This window comes from Hyperoodon ampullatus (genome assembly GCF_949752795.1).
Source record: "Hyperoodon ampullatus genome assembly, chromosome: 14".
Classification (NCBI taxonomy): Eukaryota; Metazoa; Chordata; class Mammalia; order Artiodactyla; family Ziphiidae; genus Hyperoodon; species Hyperoodon ampullatus.
The window spans coordinates 80,259,368-80,278,317 of NC_136927.1; positions in this window are offsets into that span (position 1 = coordinate 80,259,368).

Here is an 18,950-nt window from a genome sequence, read left to right on the forward strand (position 1 = left end):
AGTGAGAGGCCAGCGTACCGCAAAAAAAAAAAAAAAAAAAAAGAAGGCAACGGACCTCATTGAGGTCACATGATTTAATAGCATCATTAGAGGCAAGTGGCCGACCCAGGACCTCAGTTCTCCCTGACCCCAAAGGCCATGTTTTTCATTGTCAGCTGGATAGCAATGCTCCGTAAAATGGTCAGATGCTCAGCTCTCAGACTGGAAAGAATTGAGAAGACTGAGAAGATTCAACTTTGGCAAGAGTGTGGAAAGTGTGGGATTGTGGGATTACATGCACCCTGCTGGTGCGCATGTAAATCTGTGCCTCTATGTTGGAAGTGAATTCAGCAATAAAAATTCAAATGGGATATGCACATATGCAATAACCCGGCAACTCCACCTCTTGGTACCTACCCAAGAGAAACACCGTCATGTGTGCCCTAGTGGACAAAGTGAGGCTGTTTACAGCAGCATGGTGCAAGCTGGCAACAACCTCCAGATCCCTTCGTGGAAGAAGGGCTCACGTGTTATGAATGCAACCACTGGCCGGCTTCGAGCCTGGATGTAAACACGGAATAAGTCTAGGGTACTGACATGAACAATCTCCTCTACGTAATGTTAAAAGTGAAAAATAAGCAAATTACAGACACAATAGAGGAGAACAAAGCTATCTGCATTTTTAAAAACCTTACACGTCTATGTAATGCATGGGAAAACATCATGAAAGATACACATCCAACTGCTGGCAGGGATTATCTCTGAGGGGAGGAGTGGATGGGGGAGGGCAGAGAATTCAAGAGTGACTAGGTTTTTCTGCATTATTTGAATAGTTTACAAGACTATGCATGTTTTCTTGGGAAATGTTTGCAGAGCACGGGGATTAGATAAGGCTCAGTAAAAAGGAAGACCACCATGCAGTGATTCATAATCTTCCTGACAGCTCATCTCGCTGGAAAAAAAAATGCACATTTTGCACATCTGTACAAAACCTCATTCAGGGGGTTCACTGAAAAAAATGTCCATGAGACCTAGTGACCCCTGGTTTAACGGACCTGCAATGAAGGGAAAGCTTATGGTGGATGAACGTGCCACGAGGCCTTTGTTGCCCCTTCCTGGAGAGGTGGGATCTGATTCTACCCCACCTGGAATCTGAGCGGCCTCAGTGATTTGCTTGACCAGTAGGATGCACCAGAAGTGGTGCCCTGGAACCTCCGAGGCTACTCCTAAGAAGCCTGGCTTGCAGCTCTGCCCTTGGGACACTCGCTCTGGGGGAATCCAGCCTCCATGTAAGGACTCTGGCTCCCCGAGATCACCATGCTGCAGAGGCCACATGGAACAGATGGTGCCAGCAGGGCCCAGCCTTGCAGCCATCTTTGCCAGAACACCAGACACAGAGTGAAGCCACTTTCACTTCCAGACCAGCCCATCCACCAGCCTTCAGGGGATCCCATTCAACACCATGGGGGACAGGAAAACTGCCCAGGTGAGCCTGACCCACAAAATCAGGAGACGTAACATACCGCTTGTGGCTTTAAGCCACTACATTTTGGGGTATTTGTTACTTGGCAATAACACGAAGGGGATGCATTCCTATGATCTGGAGTGAAAGTGGGGACCCCAGCTATCCAGGGACCCTGGGAGGGTTCTTCCCGTCAGACCTGATATCTTAAAGTGTGACCTGACCTTCCACTGAAATAATTTCCTCCCTTCCCTCTTTCCTGCCTTCCCTCCTGTTTCCTTTCCCAATCATTAACTGAGCACTTACTAAATAAGTACAAAGCATGGGACAGACTCTGGGGAAACAAAGATCGGTTAGATTGGGTCCCTATTCTCAAGGGACCATTTCAGTGTGAAATAGATAGACATGCAAATGGTGACAATACATTTCAAAATCATAATAACTACAATGCTACTATTTAGCATGAATTGGCTTTAAATGGATGAACCCGTTTAATCCTCTAAGATGGGTCTGGGTCCCATTATTATTTCCATCCATCAGATGAGGAGACTGAGACACACAGACATGAAGAGACGCGTCCAAAATCTCATGAATCAGCAGTAACAGAGTCCAAATGTGAACCCAGGCTGCCTGGTTCCAAAGCCACCAAAACTGTTGGGGGCGGGAACAGGCTGTAGGGCCCCGAGGGAAGCAGGGAGCCCCTCGAGGATGCGATGGTGCCGGCTCAGGTCCAGGTGAAGGTGTTTTGCACGTTTAGGACTGAAGGGCTGGCCAGCAGGTTAGAGATGTACGCGGAATGTTGACTTGATGGGGTTGGCTGCTGGCTGCGTCCCTCCCACACAATCTAATGAAAGCACGTGAGGTTTGGGGTGTGAGAGAGAGAGAGAGAGAGGTCAAAGATGGAGCAAGATTTGCTGGGAAAATTGAGAGTTCAGTTCGGTGAAGTATGTTGGAAATCCACGGATACCTTTCGGTGGCCTGTGGTAAACGAGTACACTTTTTCAAAGGAGGAGATTTCACTCTTGAAAAAACACCTGCTCGGGAATTCCCTGGATGTCCAATGGTTAGGACTCCAAGCTCTCACTGCCCAGGGCTTGGGTTCAATCCCTGGTCGGGGAACTAAGATCCCACAGGCCACACGGTGTGGCCAAAAACAACAACAACAACAAAAACACCTGCTCAAACTCATAGGGACAGAAAGTCGATGGGGGGCTGGGTTGCCAGGGGCTGGAGAAGGGGAGACAGGGAGTTAGCGTTTAGCGGGCGTGGGGCTTCAGCATGGGAAGGTGAAAAGTTCTGTAGATGCAGGGTGGCAATGGCTGCACAATGATGTGAAAGGACTTAATGTAACAGAAGTGTGCCCTAAAAATGGGTAAAACAGTACATTTTATGTTATGTATATTTTACCACCAAGAAAAAAAAAAACCTGGATTTTTGGAGTCTCTGGAAAAGTTGGAAAATCTGGCAAGACTGTGATGCCCCTCCAGGTCCCCACTCACATGTCAGGACCCTCGGACACCCAGGTTTTCGGCTCCACGGAAGGCCCAGACCAGCTTTCCAGGCAACCTTCCTCCTTCTGGGTGATTCCTTTGCTCCATCCCATTCCCAAGGCCCAGGAAGTGTCAAGGAGAGAGTCAGGTCTCTGGGGCAGAGGAGGACAGCCGGGCTGGGACCTCAGGCTTCTAGTCTGTCTCTAAGTATGATGATTGTTGTTGCCCCGTGATTAGCCGGCTCTGAGCCAGCATTAACTAGTCACTCATCAATTCCTGAAGCACCTTCAAGCGTGGCCTCACCCTGCACTTGACAAACAGGCCCCACCAGTCCCCCCTCGGCGGCATGGGGCTGGGGCTCCTGGCCTGAAAGGAAGAGTGGAAGCAAGGCCACGGGCACAGGGAGCTCTGCGCGTGGCCGGTGTGTGTCTGTGTGCTGTGTGTGTGTGCACACGTGTGTGTCTGTCACCACCACCATCACCACCATCATCATCATCATTATCTGAGCTGCACAGACCAGAACACACAAGTTGGAAGCTTGCAAATCTGTTTCATCTGTCCTACATGTGTCTTTTACATTGTGAACCAGTATTTTTTATAAAGGGAGATGTCACGTAAATACCCTGGTTTCTGGCTTCTTTTTAAAAATCTGAAGATTTGGTGACATTGGACTTGCATTCCCACCTGGCACCGGTCAGCCAGAGCTAAGTAGCCGCTGCTCCCTTTAAATGGGTCCAGGTCCCCAGGCCGCCCTCCCCAATTCACAGGTACACATGTCCACTCACATCTGAGCCACCTACTGGCCTTAATGGCCTTGGAGTTTGTCACCTCTGCTCTAATCCAATCCCTCCATTTCCCCGGGGATGACCAGAGAGGTTGTGTGGCCCACCCGAAGTCACCCAGCAAGTTGCAGTGGAGTTGGGACTGGACCCCAGGCCTCTTGACTTTCAGCTTTCTTGTTGTCACTAAGGTATTTATAACTGTGGGGCTTCCAGCATCCAGGACTGTGAGAAATAAATATTTGTCATCTATACCCTCCAGTCCATGGTGTTTTTGTTATAGCAGCCCAAATGGAGCTGGACAATCCATTTTAGGATGCTGGAACCTTGAGAAATAAGCCTCCTCTTTACATTCAGATTTTTTTCCTGAAAAATGAAACATAATTTTAAAAAGATGTTTCTGATTAAACAGACTCCAGAAATGACTAAATAGAAAGAGATACTTTCTCTTCCCTCATAAGAAAATTTATAGATGATATTTCTATGTATATTAGATTAAATCATATGGCCTTTTATTATGACATTTAAAAATTTATACTCTGCCTCATTTCACAAAGGAGTTAAAACAGAAATTTGGACATATTTTATGGAAATAATTATTTAACTCAGACTCTGCTTTGTTACTGTAATATTCAAAAAGTTTCTAGGAGAATTATATCTTTAGGGGAACTCACAGGCAGTCTAAAGAGATGCCAGACGTATCCAAAGCAAACAAAAACACTAATTTGGAAAGCTACACCCACCTCAATGTTCATAGCAGCATTATTTACAATTGCCAAGATTGGGAAGCAGCTTAAGTGTCCATCAACAGATGAATGGATAAAGACATGGTATATATATACAATGGAACACCACTCGGCCATAAAAAAAGAATGAGGGGCTTCCCTGGCGGTGCAGTGGTTGAGAATCTGCCTGCCAATGCAGGGGACACGGGTTCGAGCCCTGGTCTGGGAAGATACCACATGCCACGGAGCAACTGGGACCATGAGCCACAACTACTGAGCCTGTGCATCTGGAGCCTGTGCTCCGCAACAAGAGAGGCCACGACAGTGAGAGGCCCGCGCACCGCGATGAAGGGTGGCCCACACTCGCCGCAACTAGAGAAAGCCCTGGCACAGAAACGAAGACCCAACACAGCCATAAATAAATTCCTAAATAAATAAATAAACTTAAAAAAAAGAATGAGATTTGGCCGTTTGCAACAACGTGGATGGACCTGGAGGGTATCATGCTTAGTGAAATAAGTCCGGTGACAAATACTGTATGTATGTTATCATTTAGCTGTGGAATCTAAAAAATAAAACGAACGAACGAATAATATGAAACAGAAACAGACTCAGAGATACAGGTTACCGGTGGGAAGAGGGAAGGGGAAGGGAAGGGAAGGGAAGGGAAGGGGCAAAGTAGGGGGAGGGGATTAAGATGTGCAAACTACTATGTATAACATAAATAAGCTACAAGGGTATATTATACAGCACAGGAAATATAGCTAGTATTTTATAATTATAAATGGAGTATAATCTATAAAAATATTGAATCACTATATTGTATACCTGAAACTAATATAATAAATCAACCGTACATCAAGAAAAATTAATTAATTAATTAATTAATTAATTAAAGAGATGCTAGATCGGGATCAGCAAACTATTTCTGTGAAGGTCCAGATAGTAAATGTTTTAGGCTTTGCCAGCTATAACCGTCCACGTTGCCACTACTCAGCTCTGCTATTGTAACACAAAAACCACAGACAACATGTAAACAAGTGAGAGTATTGTGTTCTGTTGAAACTTTATTGCAACTAGATGAGAAGATGGATGTTAGCTGAACCTGTTGTGTAATCATTTCACAATATGTACAAATCAAACCATCATGCTGTAGCCCTTAAACTTATACAGTGATGTCTGTCAATTGTTTCTCAATAAAACTGGGGGAAAAAATTAATAAATAGTCTAGCCTTTGACCCAATAATTCTGCTTCCAAAAAATCTAGCCAGAAGGAAATCTGAAATGTGAAAAAAGCTAAATGCACAAAGATATCCAATGCAATCTTTTTTATAAGCAATGAACACTTGGATCAACTTAATGTAAGTGCTGTGGTCCGTATGTTTGTGTTCTTCCAAAATTCATATGTGGAAATCCTAATGCCCAGTGTGATGATTTTAGAAGATGGGGCCTTTGGGAGGTGATTTGTCATGTGGGTGAAGACTTCCAGAGTGGGAGGGTGCCTTATCAAGGAGACCCTAGCCCCTTCCACCATGTGAGGACACAGCGAGAAGTCTGCCACCCAGGAGAGGGCCCTCACCCTGCCACGCTGACCCCCGATCGCAGGCCTCCAGCCTCCAGAACTGTGCGAAATAAAGTTCTGTTGTTTATAAGCCACCCACTTTGTGGTGTTTTGTTACAGCAGCACAAACAGACCGAGACACTAAGTACAGGGCAGTAGCATCAAAATACACATTTCATTCATCAATGGGTGATGTTACAACCTTCAAAAATTATGGTATGGAGGATATTGATAACTGGGGAAAATGCTTTATTTTATACTTTTAAGTGAGCCAAGGAGGATGCAAATTCGTTTATAAAGTTCAACCTCAAAACATAACAATTTTTTTTTAAATAATGAAAAGAATCATGGTCACACATTAGCTGCCTCGAAACTGGGAAAGTATGGGTGATTTTCCTTTTTGATGGTCTACTGGGGTGGTGGTTGTTTTTTAATTTATCAGGAAACCCACGTCTTTTCTTTCCAGAGCAACCTGGAGCAACCAGAGAACAGCAAAGCTCTGTGGCCCAGTGGTTAGGTGCGGTGGTGGGGAGGGGATGCTAGTTCCATATTCTGGGTTCAAATCTCAGCACCTCCGCCTCACCAGCTGTCTGCCGGTCACATAAACGCCTCAAGGTCTAGTTTCCTTCCCTGTAAAATGGGAATGATATCAAGTTCCTGTCTCAAAGGGGAGTCACGAGAATTAAATGTCAGTACATAAAAAACAAAAATATGGAATTACATAAAAAATAAAAATATGGAATTACCATGTTGTATACCTAAAACTAATATCATACTGTGTCAACTATACTTCTATTTGAAAAGAAAGAAAGAAGAAAGAAAGGAAAGAAAGGAAGAAAGAAAGGAAAGAAAGAAAGGAAGAAAGAAAGAAAGAAAGGAAAGAAAGAAAATGCACAGCCCGTTGCAAATGCTCAGGAAAGGTGAACTCTCCTCCAGTCTGGTAGAAACAAGCAATGCACTTAGGGAAATTCAGATGAGTTACTTGCCCTTCGAATCTTGATTTCCTTAACAAGTTTCTCTCAAGCCAAAAGAATTAACACCCTTAGAAGAATGCCTCCTCGAGTCTTAATCAAGTTTTCGCAGATTTGTTTTTCATGAAATTTTCTTTTCTATCCAATTTAAAGGATTACCCTTTAGTCTTCAATCATATTTTTCCAACTGTCTTGCCCTGTCTTTTGTGAAATCATGGCAATAGTAAACGCCAACTGTATTTTTTTATCTCCTTAACTGGCAAGATCAAGACTTGATATCCACCCCTATGATGACACCAGTTTTCCAGTGTTATTGGTTAATGAAATTCCAAAAATCTGAGCACCCTGGCCTCCCCAACCCAATGGAAGGTCTTCTTGGACAGTCGCTTTCAGCTGCTTTTGAGATGTTTGTCGTGCACTTGCCTGCCCTCGAGTTAGAAAGCTCTTCCTCGGGGAAGCAGTGCCCTTTCTTTGGGTCCTCATCTGTCTGTGACGACCAGCACAGGGGGAGTAAACCAGGTACCACGCTTGGGCAGCTCTGATGCAATCGTCAGGCAGACAAGTGGGAGCGTGTGCTGTGAGCCCTTTCCCTCCCATGGAAGAGGTGAGAATCCTCGCTGTGGTTTTCGGAGCTGATGCCTGGTCTGTTTTATATTTGTTGACCCAGCGATCTACAGTCGCTGATTAATTTCCTAAAGTTGGCCTAGAAACCCAGCAGCCAGCCCACTGTTGGTGACTGCGGCCTTTGTTCCCTTACGATTGCTATTCTGAGCGAATACTGCCCCCGTGTGGACAGAGGCTGCATTACCATTGCCTGGGAAATAACCTTTCCGGGGGCCACCGTTTAAGGAAGTGGCTCTAATGGGCTTTCCCTAATAAAACTCAAGTTCCCTCTCTACCTGTCCTCGTGTCTATGTTCTGAGTGTTCCAGAGAAAGTAGTCCAATTAAGTAGAGACTGCTCTAAGATAAGGGTGTGAATTTAGGCTCCACTGCTAAGTGGACACCCCCTCCCAGGTTCAGTTTTCCTTTTTTGCTTTTTTTTTTTAACATCTTTATCGGAGTATAATTGCTTTACAATGGTGTATTAGTTTCTGCTTTATAACAAAGTGAATCAGCTATACATATACATATATCCCCATATCTCCTCCCCCTTGCGTCTCCCTCCCACCCTCCCTATCCCACCCCTCTAGGTGGTCACAAAGCACCGAGCTGATCTCCCTGTGCTATGCGGCTGCTTCCCACTAGCTATCTATTTTACATGTGGTAGTGTATATATGTCCATGCCACTCTCTCACTTTGTCCCATTTACCCTTCCCCCTCCCCGTATCCTCAAGTCCATTCTCTAGTAGGTCTGCGTCTTTATTCCCATCTTGCCCCTAGGTCCTTCATGACCTTTTTTTTTTTTTTTTTTTTTTTTAGATTCCATATATATGCGTTAGCATACGGTATTTGTTTTTCTCTTTCTGACTTACTTCACTCTGTATGACAGACTCTAGGTCCATCCACCTCACTACAACTAACTCAATCTCATTTCTTTTTATGGCTGCAGGCTCAGTTTTCTAATCAATAAAATGGACCCGCAGGCGCCACACATAACTTGTGAGACTGAGATAGAAAAAACAGAAACTAAAACCAAAATACAGCCTATGCTCCTTGGCATGAATAAGGAGTCAATAAACATTCACTACAATCAGTTCTCATAGAGAATTTTATGCCCATATTATATAACAATTTTTTAAATGTTGTAATTAATAGGGTACCAATTCACTGACTAGCACAACAGAAGTCTTGGTGGGTTTTGCCATGAAGGGTTGCCTCAGTGACTATCATTCATTCATTTACTCATTAAATATATATTTAACAATATTTAAAATAAAATATATTTCTTTAGCAACTCCTGTTTATCACTGTTCCAGGCATTCAAGACTCAATCGTAAAGTGCAATTACTATTGTTTAGACCAGAAGTCTGGGGGAAAGTAACACACTACGAATGGGTTTTCCTACTGAAAAATAAAAGAAAAAAAAGTGTATGTGATATAATAACCCATATGACTAAACAATTCCACTCCTAGGTATATACTCAAAAGAACTGAAAACAGATATTCAAACAGAAACGTGTACGTGCAAGTTCCTAGCAGCACTATTCCCAACAGCCAAAAGGCAGAAACAACCCAAACGCCTATCAACAAATGGAAGATAAACAAATGTGCTGTATCCATACGATGGAATATTATTCAGCCATGAAAAGGAACAAAGCACTGATTCCTGCTGTCACATCGGTAAACCTTCAAAACATGATGTTGAGTGAAAAAGCCAGGCACAAAAAGTTCCATATTGTATGATTCCATTTGTATGAAATATCCAGAATAGGGAAAGGCATAGAGACACTTGCATAGTTATAACTACTGATTTTTCAGCTTTTAGAATCAAACTAGATAAGTATGGACAACGTTCTTATGGTTCTTATGGTTACAGAACCCAGATCAAGTGTCACCAGTCTTGAACACGGAACAGAAAAAGTACAAATAACATAAATTGAGAAGTGGAAGCAGAGATGTGATGAGACGGGGCAGACACCATCATTATCATCATTTCACAAGAGGGGAGGCAGAAGGTCCGCAGTAGAGCGGCTGTTCTCAACTGAGGGAGGTGCTGCCCACCCCAAGGACACTTGAGAAACATTCTTCTCACGTAACAGGCAGATCCTCCACTTTGGGTAGGGGTGTGGGCAGGAATGCTGACGTTCCGTCTTGCAATAAATGGTCCGTCCCACGCAACACAACTTTGTCCCCCCCAAAATGCCAACAGTGCCCCCACTGAGAAACACTGCAACGGGCAAGCTAAAAATCCTGGCCCAGTGGAATGGAGAGGATTCGAGAGACAAGAGCTAGTCGCCGTATCGCTGGTAATGTCAGTAGAAGCTTGGAAAAACGGTCTTGCATCAGAAGAGCAGCACTGAGGGAGTAGGGAGGTAATGCAAGACCCTCGTTTTTCACTATAAACACTATTTGGCTGTTTTAACCATTTGCATGTGTGATGTTGTTTATTTTTACATAAATGGCCATTTCAACAGTATGGAAAGGGCTATGACATAAGGAAATGCTATCAGCTACAACATTTCACTTGAATTTTTAAATGTTTTCTTATGTCACGTGCCCTTTGGTTTCAAAGACAAATCCAGCTTGGAACTACAGAGCAGCTGCTTGTTTTTCAAGGGAAGAAAATGCATCATTTGAAGCCACATAATTCACATCTCATCTCAACAAAGGAGCACCCACGTTTCTGTTTACCTGACGACGGGCGCCACCATGTGGCAATGCTGTGTCCCCAACCTTCAGTCCACACTGCCTGAATGAAGATTCTCAGAGAATTTCTAATTTTGCAGCATTCACACTATTACAAATTTGGTACGTACCACGGAACGGCTAACATGTATCTAATTCACAATTTCAAATTTGCATACAGTAAGACCTCGCTGTGTCAGCTGGGGTCCAGTCAGGCAGATGCTACTTCTGAAAATCTGTAAATTTCTCAACCCCAGGCGTCGTTTGTATTGTAGATGAAAGGAGGCCATCGAGCTGGCTGTGATTTACGATTATTTGCTTTATATTAAGGATCAGCAAAAGGCAATAAAAAGAGTCACTAGAGGATTCCATTTTCCAATTTGCTACACTTGCCTGCTCACCTTCAAAACTAACCGATAATAATGAGGGAGAGTTAATACAAGTTCAACCAAAAGTTCAAGTCTTGCTGTTGATTTTTGACATTGCCTTACTGCTTCTGGTCGATAAAACCATAGATCTTGTCGTTCTGCAGCTTTGCACCCTGCATCTGTTGGCCACATGATAATGGAAACTCCTTAACCGGCTAACCAGCACCTCTGCAGCCTCTTCAAACCCTGCCCTGGCAGAAAATTCTCTTACTCAAGTGGATCCCACCTACGGATGATCCCTGAAGTGGGTCTTTCTGCCTTCAACCTCCAGAGGGAAGTTGAAAGGGAACAGCACGCGCAAACCCTCTCAGATCCATGTGCAAGTCTCAGATTAGGTGACACTTCCAGGAAGCCCTCCCGACCTTCCTCATGGGGTTCAGATGCACCAACAGGTGGGGTCTTCCAGGAATGGGAATCAAGTTCAACATGGTGGGATAAGCAGCCCCACAGGGTCTCTACTGTATGAAAGTTCAACTCCACTTGGAGGTAGCCTCAGTGACTCAATGACCATGTCTCAGCATGGAGCTGGAAGTCCAATCATGTTAATCCTCTGATCAAAGCCCTCAGTAGCTCCCCATCACGCTCAGAGCAAAAGTCAAATCCTTCCAACAGCCAAGCAGGTCCCCATCTCCTCTCTCCTCAGCCACCTGGCCAAGCCGGCCACCTGCGCCTTCTCACTGGTCTTGAGTAACCCAGGACCTTTGCACGAGCCACACTAAGCCAGATCTACTTCCGGAAGTTCTTGATGGAGTCACCTTAGAAGGGGGGAGGGGGTGGAGGGAAGAGAAGCAGGGAGACAGGAAAGCAGGATGGGTTCGTAGAGAAAGAGAAGAGGGCGGGAGGGCACAGGCTCAATCTGCTCCCCCTGGAGCCGAGAGGCTCCTTCCTCCAGGACTAGATTTCCTTCAATGTTGGGACTTCACCACACCCTCCCCCCACTCTCCACGATCACTGATTTGAACCTGTACCTTCCTGCCCCACATCCTCCCTGTAAACTAGAAGACAGAGGCATCTCCATCCTGCCCCTGGCTCTCTCTAAAGCCAGCATCTGAGGCAAAGAGGAGAAGACGATGGTGACCAGTTTCTTTCTTCCTTTTTTTAAAAAGTTAAACTGGGTTTGGGGCATTCCTGGAAACAAACATCAAAATAGAAGTGGTGGGCTTCCCTGGTGGCGCAGTGGTTGGGAGTCCGCCTGCCGATGCAGGGGACGCAGGTTCGTGCCCTGGTCTGGGAAGATCCCACATGCTGCGGAGCGGCTGGGCCCGTGAGCCATGGCCGCTGAGCCTGCGCGTCCAGAGCCTGTGCTCCGCGACGGGAGAGGCCACAACAGTGAGAGGCCAGCGCAGCACCAAAAAAATCAACAACAAATAAACAAACATAGAAGTGGTGTCATTCTACTGCCGAGTTACAGTCACTGAGTAATGAACATAAAGGCTAGCTCGTGGGATGTTGAACTACAAAAATGTTAAATATTTCAATAAAATCACATTAATAGAATCTCATAGTCCCTGCAGCATTTGCAATAACACAAATCACTATTGTTCTGTCTTCGGAAATTTTGTCCCAATAGCAAAGCTGGTTGGACGAGTAAACGAAGCTTGTTTACAACAGCGCCACCTGGTGGTGTAGTTTATTTAGCACTTTCCAGGGTTAAAATATCCGGGATCTTGGTCAGTTCCATGGGGAAAATAGTCTTGAATTAATTCAAAGTGTTCGATTATTGACTGTCTTTAAGCACGCACCTCTCAAATGCAATTTGGCAAAAGTGAATTGTGCTCATCGCCTTCCTCATGACTAGAGACTGGTTTGGTCCCAAATGTAATCAAATCCCAGTAACTGCTTTAGCTTAATTCACAGAAATATTCACACTTTACAAAAACTCACGTAGAAACTATAGCCAGCTACCCATCTCTATGTTAAAAGTACGGACCTAGCTCAACTCCTTTACCAGCCATGGACAGGTTACTTAAATTCTCTGGGCCTCGGCTTCCTCATCTGTCAAATGGTGAGAATAAACTCTCCACCTTAAGATAATGCATGTAAAGTCCCTTCATGCTTTTCTATTAAGTAAATGCTCAACGAAAAATCAGAAGACATGGATTCTGAACTATTAAAGGTGGTTATTTTAGAGGAGGAAGTTTCACTTTCTACCTTATAGATTTACACGAAGCTTGCTTCTTCATAAAGACATATTGTGCTTGTAGTTTTAAATTAACGGGTTTTTTGTACTGTGGTAAAATACACATAACACAAAATTTACCATTTTAACCGTTTTCAAGTGTAAAACTCAGTGGCATTAAGCACATTTACATTGTTGTGCTTCTATAACCACCCTCCATCTCCAGAACATTTTCATCTTCCCAAACTGAAACTCTATCCCCGTTAAACTCTTCATCTTCCTCTCCTACCCCTCACTCCTGGCAGCCACCATTCTACTTTCTGCCTCTGTGGACTGGACTATTCTAAGTGGAATCATGCAGTATTTGCTATTTTGTGCAAAATCAGGGTTTTTTAATGGAGTATACAGGAGGCGTTGAGCAACACCTCTGTCTTCTATAAAGCCCTCAGTCAACTCTATTATTCCAAAAGTCCTAACAGTGTGGTCCAGGGACCACCTATGGGTCCAAAAGACCCCTCAGGGGGTCCAAGGGTCAAAAGATCTAATACCAGGAAATTATTTGATTTTCACAGTCTCTCTTGAGTGGAGTTTTCCAGAGGCCACATGGTGTGGGATGTCCCCAGAGACTGAATGCAGGGGCAATAAGACACTAGTGACGGTGACAAAAAAGTGAAACAATGCTATTCTTCTCATAAAATGCTTTTGCCTTGGAAATTTTGCTATCTACCATGAAAAGATATGTTATTTATATTAACATGTAGTGGGTTTGGTTTTCCTCATGCATTAAAGTTTTAATTCCGTTTTAAACCAGAATATGGTAAACATCAATAGGCATAACCCACATAAAACAAAACTTTCGAGGACCCTGAAGAACTTTTAAGAGTGTAAAGGGATTCTGAAGCCCGAAGTCTTCAGAATGGCCGAATTCTGTCAACCTTTCCTACAATAAATGCTTGGATTGGCATAGACCTATGAAAACTTTTTCTGCATATATAGGTGATTTGTGAATGGCTAAACTTCTCAGACGTGAGTAACACCCTTCTCCAGGCACTACCTCTGCCCTCCCGCAACCGATCAAATTCTGCCCTCAAGCCACCTCCACATCCTCCCCCTCACAAACACACACACCCAGTAAAAAAGCAATCATTCAAGTACTCCAGACCAAAGCTCTCTCAATCCTAGCTACCGTTTATTCCTCTAAAATACCAGTCCAACCCACAATCAACCTCTCGGTAAAACTCCTCTCACTTTGTATACTGCTGTATAAGCAAAAATAAACTAAGCAGTGGTGAGTGCAAATGACATTTGCTGCCATGGAAATGCTTATGTCAAGGAACTCAGTGATTCATTTCAAAGGTATGAGGTTATTCTGACATAATTCTAGGCAAACACCTCTCCGTCTTTAATGAATTGCTGGGCTAGAATAAACCACATAGATTATCCATCCTTCTATCCATCCATCCATTCTGCCAACAAATGTTAAGAGTGCCAAGCTCTGCATAGGCCTGGGGATACACTGATAACAAATTTCTGCCCTCAGGGAGTTCACCTTCAACTGGGGGAAGACCAACCAAACAAATGCACATTATAATGGCAGGTGGTGCTGAATGCTAGGAAGAAAAATAATGCCAGATCCAGAGACGGAGAGGGCTGGAGAGACTTGGGGGCTGGTGACGTATGAGCACTTGAATGTGGATTGTCCAAGGTAAAGGAGGTACCAGGCATGAAACAGCAAGGGCATCACTGCTGAAAGAGGAAGGTGCCTAAGGTGTTCCAGAAGGACAACCAAGTCCCCTGTGGTTGCCGTAATCAATGAGAGGAGGGGATGGGGGGAAACCAGGGGTCAGGCCTGGTGAGCAAAGCCATGGCCAGGATTGGGTTTTATACTGCGAGTCATGTAAGATCATTGCAGGGTTTGAGCAAGGATGGGGTAAAATGACCTCTATTGTAAAAGATAGTTCTGGCAGCCATGTGATTAGCTGGAAGAAGAGATTAAAGAGGGAAGAGGAGAGACTGAGAAGGTGAAGTCATCAAGGTGAAGTTCGTGTCTTGGTCTAGGGTGATGGCAATGGAGGTGACGGGAAACGTCCATATGTCCGGAGGTGTTTTGAAGGAAGAGGGAACAAGTTTGCTTAGCTTGGACGGGAAATGAGGAAGAGGAGTCCAGGGTGACTGAAAGGGTTTGGTCCATTCCACAGAGGGAGGAAGACGGGCTGTCATGGGCTGCCATCATTCCGGGCGTGTTGAGCTCAGATGCCAGCTGGGGACCCGGGTGCAGATGTGCAAGAGGCAGCTGTGAGCGACACATCTGGGCTCAGGGGCAGGGCCAGGGCGTGGACAGTCCTGAGGCTGGACCAATGTGGACAGAGCCCTGAACCCTGGGTCCTGCCGGGTCCTGCCATGTCAAGAGGCATGGAAGGGAAAGATCCACCTGTTCCTAAAATCCCTGCTGGGGCTGCTGCGGGTTAAAGTGAAAATCCCTGGGGTGCTGAGGATGGCAATCAGTCCACTGACGATGATGCTTGTGAGGCACGAAGCTCAGGGACACTTTAACCATCATTATGATGAGATTACAGCTGCCCAAATAGAATGTCCAGGAACCTTAGGTAACTTCTCACTCTTTGGAGTAAGTGAGAATCACCTGGTGTGCTTGGTAGGCATTCAGGTTTCTTAACCCTGCTCCAGACCTGCCAAGCAGAATCCAGGGGAGGTCGGGCTGGGAGACATGCCAGGTGATTCTGATGCTGTGGCTACAGTCCATAGGAGCCATAGACGTTCGGGAGTTTGATGTGTGCGTAAAAGTGAGGATGCAATTTCACTGTGACGAATAAGGGTAAAAGGCAGAAAAGAAATGTGATTTCTTTTCTTCTTTGGTATAACTTTTCATAAACTCACGGAAATCTTTTGTCACATGAGTATGTCCCATTCATACTAGGAAGTAGAATCTCACTGAAAGGCTATACAATTGGATTAACATCAGGTGCCCAAGTCCCAGACACTGGCACAGAGATGTCACCCAGGCACCACAAACGGCCAAGCTCTGAAAAAGGAAGGGCAGACTTAGGTCTAACCAAGTCTGAAAATGAACCTGAGATTCTGCACTTCTCTCTGACCCTTGGAAAGAGAGCCGAGCGTAACAGAAGAGATGCCTCCCTCATAACGCCCAGCAAAGCTGTCTGGCCTTGGGATCACATGTGGCCTTCTGGGGACCTCGGGCTCCTCGTCTGTCCAAGGAGGGGGTCGAGTGCAGCCTCTGGAAGTTCAGCTCTCTCACCCTCTTGACATTACACAGCCACGGAGGGCTCTTGCCTTCTTTTTTTTTCAGCACTTGCCTGAGCCGGGCTAAGATATGGTCAGCCTATCCATGCAAAAATTTTGAACTTTAGCTATTTGAGAAACTGTACAGAAAAAAAGGGTTGAATACATGAAAGTAGTTAACAGTCACACATTGTACGTGTCCAGAGGTGATGCAGTTGAAGTGCGATGGGATGAAGAAGCCCCCACCTCCCCAAAATTGAGATCTACTTTAAACCTCTAGACTTTTATTTACCCGTTTATAGGACTACATATAGAGGCTGGAGACACAGGTTAGATGAAACCACAAATATGCAATAAACCCAAACAAGAAAGTGAGAACTTCTATAGGACAAATGACCCAGTTTCTTCAATAAATAAAATGTCATGAAGTGTGTGTGTGTGTGTGAGAAAATCGGGTTAAGAAACCTATCAACTAAACCAAGTAAGTGGATCTTGTTTGGATCCTGACTGCAACTTACCAGTTGTCAGAAGATGTTTCTGAGACAACCAGGGAATGCAGACAGACATGGAGGTCAGTTATGAGAAATCGTTTTCCGTTTACTTAGGTGTGATCAGGAAAAGCCCTTATCTGTTAGAGATACTTAGAAGTATCTGAGGAATGAAATTAAATCATGTCTAAGATTTGCTTTAAAATACTCAGGAAAGGGGTGGGGAATCACAAGGAGACTGGCAAAGTGTCACTGGCGAGCACATGGGGACTCATTATACTAATCTATTATTGTGTATGTCTAAAATTACATTTATAAAAAGTTAAAACAAAATCAGAAAGCAGGGACACAATAAAGACCAAAGCCCAAGACTGCAAAACACCAAATCTATATTTACATCCACATATAATAACATAACTTTAAGCTGAAATATATCATAAATAAAACAAGTAATGTCTACGGTTTGACAACTTAAGTATCAACAATTAAAATAAATCAAACTGGAATGAAATAAATACATAAACAAAAATCCAACAGATTGTACCTCTATTATATGTACTGTTGTCTCAAAGGAAAAAAAAAAAAAACACACAAAACCAGTAGTATCCCAATAGTTAATACTGATGGACCAAAAAAAAAAAAAAAAAAAACATATTTTGGAATACAAGGGCTGTGGAAAGAAAAAAAAACTGGTATTTTTATGCACTCAGAAATGTGGTTAAAAAGGAGAAATCTGAAAGCCCCCCAAAATTTCAGCATAACACGAATTGACTTGTTTTCAAATAGATTTGGTGATTTTTTTTTTTAAATACAGATTTAAATTTCAGCCCTCTATCATCATGTATCCCGTTTTAAGATTTATATTTATCATCACAGCAAGCTTTCTGTAACACTCATTGGATTAGGTAAGGATCAGGTCAATCATCTTGCAAATGTGTTAATCTTCAAAAGTAGGCTATAAAAGTGCAAAACTATGAAAACAAAAATCTAGATTATGTACATATGGCTCAGCTTGTGAACAGGAAGAAAGGTAAATAGTGTACACTTTCCTGATACAAAGCACTTCATGATGCCAGCAGACTGATCTCAAACCAGGTCTCCCTTTTCACCTGGGAGTTAAGACTTTTCTATCGAGTAGGTGTCATGTTGCATAATGAAAACAAACAAAAAAACATCAGGATTCTTTGAGGACATTACCCTTGCTCTAATGGAGAAGGGCAGGGCAAGAAAAATTAACAGTGCAAATTTATTTTTGGAACAGTTTTGTTAATGAAGTATTTTGTGGTCGCTAAACCCAGGTACTGCAGAATACACTCAGCCATGGACGGCGGATTAAGAGAACAGAAGTTTAAAACATCTAGTAAGCCAGCTGGTGGCTAGCCTCTCATTAAAACCCAAATTGCATGTACACTGAGAAAAACGCCGCTGCTTCAAAACAACCAAAAATGGGAAGACAACTGAGGTCTCAAAACAGATCACCTCTCCCCTGAGTATCAGAAAACTTGGCCAGCACACACTCCTGCAAAATCCATGTGTCTGTAATTAACCTGAGTGTGTCCACAGTTAACCCAAATGCCAGACACACCAAGACTTCCAAATGCAAACCTAAAATTTACCCCGAAACTTTCATTTCTTTTAAAATTGTTTCCAATATACATATAATTCACATGTACAATTTAGTGTTTATATTTTTATATACGAATTTAGGCAAATGCCAGAAAAACCCAGGAACTGTCCAACAAAAATGATAAGTTTGATAGAAAACAAATTTAAGTAACTCCACATACGATTTGGTATGCTTATTCAATGTGTGGCTGGCCTACAGAGGAAATGTTTCCCTGTAGATACACACACTTAAAAATCCCACAAACCATGCCATTCCCTCAGAAAAGGACTGTGGATCTGCGTCTTTCTCAGATGACATACTGAAATTTGCAGTAAAAGGGCACCAAATTCAGAATGGCTGATCTCCATACATGCAGCACATATTCATAGGGGGTCAATGCTTCTGTTAACAATTCTGTTAAGACAACAGACTGTGGAGGATTTAACATAATACAAATCATTGAGAAATTCTTTTTTAAAAAACATACATTTTAAATGAAAGAGGACAAGTAGCAGAAACATGCTCAAAGTGATGAGCAACATTAGAGAAAAGAATACACACAGTTTTAAACAAGCAGGTTTACAACATATATTTACAGTTTTACCTGAGGTGCAAGCGTTATATACTTTCTCCCCATCCCACCCCCCAGCCCAAATGATTTCTTTTCAGCAGCGCTCAAGTATGCAAAAAAACTCCACTTCTTATTTGGTCAATTCTAAAAAAAATATTATTCAGGGCAAAATAGAGATGTCCGGTCTCCATTTGTGTACAACCCAACTGTTCCAACTATAGTTTTTA